This window comes from Zea mays, chromosome 2, assembly GCF_902167145.1.
Source record: "Zea mays cultivar B73 chromosome 2, Zm-B73-REFERENCE-NAM-5.0, whole genome shotgun sequence".
NCBI lineage: Eukaryota > Viridiplantae > Streptophyta > Magnoliopsida > Poales > Poaceae > Zea > Zea mays.
The window spans coordinates 131,593,704-131,600,767 of NC_050097.1; positions in this window are offsets into that span (position 1 = coordinate 131,593,704).

Below are 7,064 nucleotides of genomic sequence, written 5' to 3' on the forward strand. Positions count from 1 at the left end.
TCGTGGGGATCCCTGCGGGGAAAATTTTTCGTCGCGAGGACGAGGATGGGGAGCTATTCCCCGACGGGAAAACCTCCGTTGCCATCCCTATAGGAGTGCTTCTTCTCCTTGGTTAGTGTCCAAGGGAGTGAGGATGATGACAATTGTTGTTGGCTTCTTTGGCGGCATGTTGAAGCTTTACGTGGTTGTGGAAGTGAGTTCACTGTAGGTGGACGCTAAATAATGGCTACCTGCTATTGCCTTCCTAAGAGAGATCAAGAACAAGACAACATAATGAAATTAAATTTTACCTTCATCTTTAATTTCACCTTCTTTATTAGAGAAGAAGATTGAATTCAAAGATGAAGGTGTGACAAAAATTAATAAATACAATATTGATGAAAATGGTAATTTGGAGAACATAAATATGAATACCATACATTTCATGTAACTTCAAAAACATTGCTTAATTCCTTTGATTTCCTTCGTATTTTAAATTAGAGGTTACATTTATACCTTCGGCTTTGTGAAGCTTACAAGACGAAGGGAGAGTTACAGCTTTGTAGAAGAGACTATCCGCTCTTCCTCCGATCCAAAAGATGCCCAAATGCATATGGCACTATTCCTCTATTTATAGTCATAGAGTATGGTTTTGGTAAAATTACATTTACGTCCTTAAAACTATACATTGACCTACATAGTATAAAAAGGGTAATGGTGTCTTTTCCTTATGTCATCTTGGAGGACAAACTATTGAAAACCTGCTTTGACTTTATCTAGCTTCATCCTTCGCTCCTTTATGGTGCTATTCGTCCGAAGATGCTTATGATAAGTGTACCTGTAACACATAAAAATAGACCAGAGAACAACTATTATCTTGATATTTTGAGGACCTTCGGAAGAAGACCCCAATGGTGCGTGTGTTGAATGTTATGAACAACATAATGAGTTGTGGAATTTGAAGTGACCGTGACCTCTGAGTTGTGAGCTATGGAGTGTTGACTGTTATAAGTTATGTTTGCTTATATTGTATGTGTGTTATGTCTTCGATATATATTTTGGTTTTCTGCATTGATACATATCAAGATGTAAAAATACTGAATATGCCCCTAGACCAACTTGTAGTACCAGTTCTTAGCGTTGATGATGAGGACATCCTCCACTATTACCCATTGGCAAAGACGCAATTGGCCCAGTTGGCCCAATTGTAGTCGGACGGCGACCATGTGAGCCTCAGAATTATCACACCTCGCTTAACTTGGGAGGAGGAAGCCACTTTAAAAGGGAGAGCCACCCTTCCCCCATTGGACTAGTCTTTTGGGGGCGATTGAGCCTTTCCCTGAGTTGGGTGTGCTTAATGAACTGTTGGGCTGCGGGCAACCCTAATTTGTTGGTCCTCGGCCAACCCCACCTAGGCTGGATGTATCATATGGTATCAAAGCTAGGGCCCATTTTAAGAAGGTGGGAATGATGAGGACATCCTCCACTATTACCTGTTGGCAAAGACGCAATTGGTCTAGTTGGCCCAATTGTAGTAGGACGGTGACCGTGTGAGCCTCAGAATTATCCCACATCGCTTAACTTGGGAGGAGGAAGCCACTTTAAAAGGGAGAGCCACCCTTCCCCATTGGACTAGTTGTTTGGGGCGATTGGGCCTTTCCCTGAGTTGGGTGTGCTTAATGAACTGTTGGGCTCCGGGCAACCCTAACTTGTTGGGCCTCGGCCAACCCCACCTGGACTGGGTGTATCATCTGGTACCAAAGCTAGGGCCCATTTTAAGAAGGTGGGAATGATGAGGACATCCTCCACTATTACTCGTTGGCAAAAGCGCAACTGGCCCAGTTGGCCCAATTGTAGTCGGACGGTGACCGTGTGAGCCTCAGAATTATCCCACCTCACTTAACTTGGGAGGAGGAAGCCACTTTAAAAGGGAGAGACACCTTCCCCCATTGGACTAGTCTTTTGGGGTGATTGGGCCTTTCCCTGAGTTGTGTGTGCTTAATGAACTGTGTGAGTTGTGTGTGCTTAATGAACTGTTGGGCTCCGGGCAACCCTAATTTGTTGGGCCTCGGCCAACCCCACCTGGGCTGGGTGTATCAGTTGAACCTGTACTAATGATCATCTTTAGTGCTGGTTTATGTTTACAATTGATGCTAAATAGAGAATTTTAATATCGGTTCTTACATGAACCAGTACTGAAGTCCTCTCTTAGTACCAGTTCATATAAATAGGACTAAAGATAGAGACTTTTAATCCCAAATGCCAAATACTGGTTGAAAACTCGGTATCGTAGCCGATTCTCAATCGTTATAGATGTTGCATTCTTTAGCAGTGAGACAAGGTGTATAGGAAGGAGAAGTGGTGTTGAGGTCGACAGTGACTATACCTGGACATGTGGGCCGGCCTGACCCGCCACAACATAGGCCCACAAAAGCACGGCCCACAAAGGCATGTCCTACAAAAGCATATCCCTAATTATGGGCCATGTTGTGCCAGCATGTGGGCCCAGTCATCGGCCCACGACACGACACACAATTAGTTATGTGTGCCAGCCCAGCCCAAAATGCCTAAATGTGCGACACCGGCCCATATACATACAACATTAATACATAAATAAACAATATAGAATATATATATGACCAGAATAAAACTAAGATGTTTTGCGGCTGCACATTTAAAACCTCTGGTCGGAAAGAAAAAAATATTACAATTGTTGGTCACTTGTTCTAAAAAAGCTATAAATCAAGAACAAGGCAAAACAAGTGCAGATGGTTAAAGACCTTCGTCCTTCGAAGCATTATCTCCCTTAGGATATAATAATCTTCAGACGAAGGTCATGAAGGACACACCTTCTTTATTTCAATAAGCAATGATGTAAACTAAAACATATGAAACGTGAGGGAATATAAATAATCATCTTGAACCATTAGATTCTTCATATTTTTATCATATAAACATAAACAAACATTAACAATGTTTAAATTACATTTGTACCTTCGACTTGACAGAAGGTGAAAAAGCGGGAGTGACGCGTGGGTGATTACAAGTCAGCGTGAACAGTACGATGTTACTGTTCATCTGTTTATAGGCACATGACGCAGCCTGAGCAAAATTACATTTATGTACCTAACATTTACTGTTAGCCAAAAGGCAAGTTGTCGAGGACTAAGCAGTCTTTTCCCTTTTAGGTCGGTTTCATCCTCCACCACCGTCCTTGTGCTAAGCCGAAGCTTCTCCAGCCACAGCTTCGGAGTTGGTTCGTCCTTCTTCTAGATCACGCTTTTCATGCCATGCACGCCTTCATCTTAAAGCCGAAGCTTCATGTGACAGTATACTATACTGGAAAACATGTTAGTCGTGTTTTTGAGGACCTTCAGAAGATGAAGGCCCCCAATAGTAGCCCCTCGCATAATTTGTTTTTGTGTCTAACAAATTCAGACTATGACGTGAACGAAGGCCTTTAGCCGAAGGTCCGAAAAAACACCTTCCCTTCGCTAGAATAGCGAAAGTCAATGACAAATGGGGCCCACCAAGTTGCAATGCGCTAGGCATATAAATAGGAACCTGCAGCGATAGCATTTGTTGCGCCTTTCAATTGCTTGTGCTATTGTTTCAAGCTTGAAAGTTCTTGCTGTCAGATCTCGTTTGATTTGTGAGCTTCGTCATTTGCACAAGTACTCGTTAGATGTCTGAAGAGAAGAAGATTGTGGTCCCTGCTCTAGCTGGGTTTTACGAAGCTATGGAAAAAAACAAACACGTAAAAGATTACAAATGAAATATTAGCTGGGTTGTCTGAGGATTCCGATGATACCGATAACTTTGATGTGGAAAGCAGGAATGAAGATGCCGAAGATCGGCCCTGGCGGCCAAGTCATACCATCTTCGGAAAGTCGTCCATCAAAAAGAGTCAGATTGATGCCATGAAGGGAAGATATTTTCGTGACATGTCTATTGTGAGAGTTGGGGGGGGGCAGCGCCGCCCCTGCACCCGAGGAAGATGAAGTTGTTGTTTACAGAAGCTTTATGAAGGCAAGTCTTCGGTTCCCATTGAGCAAATTTTTGTTTGAAGTTTTGAAGACATTTGAGATCTTTCCTCATCAAATTACTCCCGAAGCTATAATCAGAACGAGTATTTTTGTTTGGGCCGTGAGAAGCCAAGGGCTAGAACCAAGCGCAAAGTGCTTCTGTAACATGCACGAATGTCACACCCGGGTTTCGGGGCACCAAGACCCGGGCGTGAACATAATCACCAGGTGTGCTAGGACCAAGTCTCACACATATGATGAATCATGACACGTGATCGAATGTCACATCTTTACTATATAATAAGAGTTCTGTACAAAATAAATAAATAATTACATTATAAGGAGACAACGGTCCAGCAACCCAAAGTTGACTGGGAGATGACGACCTAGACCTCTCACGAACTCACCCTAGCATCCTCCATGCGCCTCATCCTGTGGTACCTATTCTTGACCTGTGGGGGTGTGAGACAGCAAGAGTGAGCTCACATACGTTCATAGCTTAACAAGTTGTGGGGAATAATGTGCATGAACTCGCCAAAGGTGGGAGCTCACGTGAAGTGTAAGGCTTACCAAAGAGGATGGTTGAAGCTGAGCATTGCTTTTAAAGTTGGTCAAAATTTTATTAGCAGTTACTAAGTATAAGTAAATACCAACCCAATTAAGTAGTAGAACAAAAGTAACAACAACACCCTCAATGCAATGCATATGGCAAATTGAGTTTAAGTTCCATAATTTAATCATGTGAGTGTCCGAGCTGCTCATGACCGTGAGCACGACTAGTATACCGGTTTTACACTCTGCAGAGGTTACGCATCTTTACCCACAAGTCATGTTACCCATCTACCAGGAGACGGCCAATCCCATACACCTTTACCGAGGAGGCGAGGCAGGGTAACACTAAAAGGGAAATGTACCCTTGGGACATTTCTATAAGATTTTGGTGATTAAGTGCTCCACACAAATGCTTTGAGTAATATTTGTGCCAAAGACTTAAGAAGTGCAAATCAAGAGTAAAGGTATGTTTCTAAGACTTAGTACATTGTTTTGGAGACTAATGTATTGTGTCTAAGTGCTAGAAACAAGAAAAGACCAATTTGGAAAAGACTTGGCTCAACAGCCAAGACTCTGCGCAGTCTAGGTGCACCGGACTGTCCGGTGGTGCACCAGACAGTGTCCGGTGCGCCAGGCTGGCTCTGGAGAACTAACTGCTCTCGGGTTTCGTCGGCGGCGTACGGATATAAATCGCCGGACTGTTCGGTGGTGCACCGGACTGTCCGGTGAGCCAACAGCCGGTCGGGCCAACGGTCGGCCGCGTAATCCACGCGCGACGCGTGGCAGAGCCAACAGTCAGAAGGGGGCACCGGACTGTCCGGTGTGCACCGGACAGTGTCCGGTGCGCCAACGGCTCTGAATCTCTAACGGTCGGCTGCACCAAAATAGGAAAGAAATCCGCACCGGACTGTCCGGTGCGCCAGGCGACAGAAGGCAAGAATTGCCTTCCTGGAATGCTCTCAACGGCTCCTAGCTGCCTTGGGGCTATAAAAGGGACCCCTAGGCGCATGGAGGAGAATACCAAGCATTCTCTAAGCATTCCTAAGCACCAAGACTCCAATTCTGCGCATTCGATTCTTTGTGATAGCAACTAGAGCTCCATTTGAGTAGAGAACTCTCCGGGTTGTGTTGTGAGCTCGAGTTATGACTTGTGTGCGTATTGGTGCTCTGATTTTGTGTCTTGTGTGCGTTGCTCATCCCAGCCTTACTTCTGTGCTTCTTTGTGAACATCAAATTGTAAGGGCGAGAGGCTCCAAGTTGTGGAGATTCCTCGCAAGCGGGATATAGTAAACAAAGCAAAACACCGTGGTATTCAAGTGGGTCTTTGGACCGCTTGAGAGGGGTTGATTGCAACCCTCGTCCATTGGGACGCCACAACATGGAGTAGGCAAGTGTTGGACTTGGCCGAACCACGGGATAAACCACTGTGCTTATCTGTGTTGATCTTCTTGTGTTATCGTGTCTCGCAAGAACTCCTCTCTAGCCACTTGGCTTTATTGTGCTGACTCCTAATCAAGTTTTGTGGCATTAAGTTTCAAGTTTTTACAGGATCATCTATTCACCCCCTCCTCTAGGTGCTCTCAATTGGTATCAGAACCGTTCTCTTCAAGAAAGGGACTAATCGCCCGAAGGGATGGATCCTAAGGGAAAGGGGATGATGGTCAATGATAAGGAGAAGGAGACCATCTTCAACGAGCCGAGGGACAACAAAGCTACTGACTCCGGCTCGAGTCAAAAGAAGAAGGAAGGGAAGAAGAAGAGGCGCATCAAGAAGATTGTCTACTATGATGACAGCGACGAGTCCTCTTCTTCCCAAAAGGACAACGACGACAATGACTATGAGAAAAAGAAGACGGATAACTCTAATTTTTCTTTCGATTACTCTCGTATTCCTCAAAGTACCAATGCTCATTTACTCTCCATTCCACTTGGTAAACCTCCTCACTTTGATGGAGAGGACTACGGATTTTGGAGTCACAAAATGCGTAGTCACTTGTTCTCTCTCCATCCAAGCATATGGGAGATAGTAGAAAGTGGAATGCAATTTGATAGTACTGATAGTCCCATATTTATCAATGAGCAAATCCACAAAAATGCACAAGCTACTACTGTTCTTCTAGCATCATTGTGCAGGGATGAATACCATAAGGTGAGCGGCTTGGATAACGCCAAGCAGATCAGGGACACCCTCAAGATCTCGCATGAGGGGAACGACGTCACCATGCCCACCAAGATGGAGTTGGTGGAAGGTGAAATAGGAAGGTTCACGATGATCACGGGAGAGGAGCCAACCCAAACGTACAACCGGCTCAAGACCCTTGTCAACAAAATAAGGAGCTATGGAAGCATGCGATGGACGGACCACGACGTCGTCCGCCTAATGCTAAGGTCCTTCACTGTCCTTGATCCACATCTTGTAAACAATATTCGTGAGAATCCTAGGTACACCAAGAAGACGCCCGAGAAAATACTTGGGAAGTTTGTAAGCGGGCGGATGATGATCAAGGA